The 3,638-nt window shown below is 38.3% G+C and overlaps 1 long non-coding RNA gene across 1 annotated transcript; it reads left to right on the forward strand.

Moving 5' to 3' along the window:
- Positions 1-1,964: 1,964 nt before the first annotated feature.
- On the forward strand, positions 1,965-3,362 carry LOC130459914 (uncharacterized). The gene is made up of 3 exons (XR_008919642.1): positions 1,965-2,129; positions 2,205-2,360; positions 3,214-3,362. It is a non-coding gene; the product is annotated as an uncharacterized lncRNA (long non-coding RNA).
- Positions 3,363-3,638: the final 276 nt, after the last annotated feature.

Here is a 3,638-nt window from a genome sequence, read left to right on the forward strand (position 1 = left end):
AGTGAGATCAAGTGATCGGAACAGCTAGCTGGAGCAATGCTTCCGATCATTGAGTTCTAATGAATATTAAACTCACAGCTTACTCTTGACTGAACCTACAAGGTCACACCAATGACACGTAACAGATCACCGGATTAAATGAATCGGAAATTCATTTAATATAGCTTTTCGGGAATTAGTTGGAAAACGTATTATACGATACGACCTCGCATCAGAATCGTATATCGTATCGCGAATATTCGTAAGCTAGGCGAAACGAATAAATCGTATCGTACGACGGTGATTCGTCGTAAACGAAATGATAAATAATATCTGGAACGATATTAAGTCGCGACTACGAAGAGCGGCCCACGAGCCGAGTGCACGAGGCACTCAAGGCCCATGGGCGCGCTAGGCATGCAAGCAAGGCTGCAACAACACGGCAGCGCTGGCCCATGGCCGAGCGAGCTGCGCGTGTGTGCGCGCGGGCCGAAGCAGCGACACAGCAACAACAAGCGCGGCCCACGGCCCAGCGAGCTGTGCTCGTGTGCTCTTGCGCGGGCTTGCTGGCCGGCCTTGCCCTTGTGGCTTGGTCGGTTAGTAAGGTTATGTTAATAACCTTCTAACCCTTTTCCCAACACACACAATTCAGTAATACTCAAACCTAGAGTCATAGAGAACCCTAATTCTGTATGTGCCTCCAAAGTGAGTTCTTCCCAAAAGCAAAGTATCTTGATCGATTGTCTAAGCTACGATAATCAAGAAAGATCTAATTGTGTCGGTGAACCAAGTAGAGGAACGAAAAGTGGAGTTCTAAGTTCGTGTTCGTTGACAATTTATGGAAAACACGCTTCAAACGTAAGTATGCTTAATCTGTGCTTTATACATGCTTCCTGGCTTTCGGGATTGTTTCCGCATATGTTATTATAATTAACTGTATTCCCCTACATGAAGTGCTTAGACAACTAGCTGAGGTAGTTTGAGACCTAGCTCAAACTAGAGCCAACCCAGTGCATGATCCGGCTGGGGAAATGTTTAAGAAAATAGCTCAAAGCAAGCCTCCACTGTATGACGGAGAGATTGAACCAAGTATGCTTGAAAACTGGTTGACAGAATTTGATAAGCTTATTGTAGCTGTGAATTGCCCCGAAAACCTTAGGGTGAACAGTGTTGTGTACTACCTGAGAGGTGAAGCTGATCTATGGTGGCAACGATGTGAGAATACCCTTAGAGCCACACCTAACTTTGGGTGCACTACAAGAAAAACAGGCTTGGGAGACAAGCTAGTAAAGTATGGGCGACGAAAATTATGCTTGTAGCCCAAAATAGAACAAAAGGCGACCACGTATGGTTCTGTTGCCCAAAGATCTGATTTTGGGCGACAAGGACATTTTTGGTAGCCCAAAACATTGTATGGGCGACAATATTGAAATCCCGTTGCCCAAAATTTTGTTTTGGGCCACGACATTTTATTTTGTTGTCCTTGACCATGCTTGTGCAACAACTTTTCTTTATGTCGTTGCCCATTGTAAATTAATGGTCCAGCCAACAATTTAGCTTTTGTTGCCCTTACCACAAAAAAGAGGCGGAAAAAAAATTCCCGCTTTTTATTTGCCCACTGCTCCACAACCTTCTCCAAGTTCCCAAACGCATAAACACTAAACAGAAGTTACAGAACTGTGTAACTCCTCCCTTTCCTTCCCCTCTTTCTCTTCCTGAGGTGAATTGAGTGTTACAACTATGTTCTCCGGCGTTTCTTCTTCATGGAAATCACCAGGTTAATTAGTGAGAATTAAAATTCATTATTTTCGGTGAATTTAAAGAGAAATTGAGCGTACTCTAGCCGGATTCTTCGCGCTCAAGAATCTTAATCTTCCAATGACGTCGACCTTAATCTTTGTCCCGAATCTCCTAAACCTACCGATTCGTCTCCGTCTTCCTGCAAGGTAGTTTCAATTTCTCAATTTTCTTCTTTTAATCCGATTTTAGGGTTTGAATTCGATTTTATGTTATTGTAATTGATTATTAGAAACTAATTTGGAAATTTATTTTGTTTGAATTGAAGAGTAAGGTAATGTCGGCAATTGGCTCGGGTTTCTGGACGATTGTGGATATGGAAAGCGGTCCTTATCTCTGGAACTATTTCTCTGGTAATCCATTACTCTGGTTGATATGTGCTGCTAAATATATTTTCTATTAGTTCTTATTCGGGTAATCGTTTGCAGGAATTCTGGAGAAATCTATCTTAGGTTTGTAAGGCGTATCTCTTAGAAAACCGAGCGTTTAGACCTTGAAGAGGTAGTGATTGGAGGACGACGTTTAAAAAATCGCTTGGAACTTCAGGATGATCGTGAACCTTGCTACGAAACTTGATGCCATAGGTATTTTACAATATTAATTAACATGGCTCTGTTAATTATTATACGAACTACATAATCTATATAATATATTAAAAGGCGTTGTGAATAAAGTTTATGCGTCACGTATAACTCTCCTACTCACGCCACGTCATCCACTCACCAAGGTTATGTAATGTTATTGATAATCAAAAATCAATACAATAAGGCTCGAACACAAGACCTCCAGTTTAGAGAATAACTCTACCAACCACTAATTGTTGTTTATTCATGCACATTAATTTATAAATGCACGTAAATATGAAGTCTAAAACAACTAAATCTTTATGTTACCTTTTATTTCCTATGGACTATATTGAAATAAAAATAACAATTAAAACATTAGGAAAACCAAGAACTAAACATGATATCATAAGTCTCATAAGCATTAACTATATAAATGGCCGACATGTAATTTGGTGTTTATTAATTTGAATCACTTAGCTCCATTAGACAATAAATTAAACGAATTAATTATAAGATAATCTAATTGAAAAATTACTTCGCATGATAAATGAGTACGTGGTGTACATGTGTACTAATTGATGAATTTAATGAATCTTTTCACTTTTATGCATGGACTACATGTATTTTTGGTCAAACATATAGATCTGACGAAAAAATCTCAAATTTTAATAATTCAAAGTAGCCACCGGAGCATCGCCCGGGCCAAACACTAGTTATATTGTTATGTGCTTGAATCAATTGTAATTTACACTGATATATGTTTTTAATTTCGTTTTCCCTCTGGAGTACGTTTAACACGTGTGACTTTCTTTACTGTTTTTGCTGCTACATGTGCTGTTGTTGATGCAAGATTCGTTTCAATGAATTACAGGTGAATCAAAATCAATGCTCATAATTGTGTTTGTAGGTTGCTCGATCTCTGTTTTGTTTATATGGCCTGTTTTATTTAAAATTTTCATCGAATCATTGTTTTGTCCTCTATGTTAAATACTGCGCGATGTTAGAGTCGCATATGTGAAATTAAATTTTATTCTATTGTCTTTGGATAAACATGTACTTGTTATTCAAAATTGTTTCTTATGTCGATTTTTTTTTCTTTAATCGTTTAGCATATATATGAACAGAGAAGAAATCACATATATATAGCCCATAATACACATGGCTACATGGGCAACAAAACATGTGTTACACATTGGCATTATTAATTTGGCGGGTGATTTAAAAATTTTGTGCAACAAGAATTTTCGTTGCCCAAAATACTATGGGCGACAAAGATAAGATTTTTTTGAACAAAAG

Source organism: Spinacia oleracea, chromosome 4 (assembly GCF_020520425.1).
Source record: "Spinacia oleracea cultivar Varoflay chromosome 4, BTI_SOV_V1, whole genome shotgun sequence".
In the NCBI taxonomy this organism is placed as follows: domain Eukaryota; kingdom Viridiplantae; phylum Streptophyta; class Magnoliopsida; order Caryophyllales; family Amaranthaceae; genus Spinacia; species Spinacia oleracea.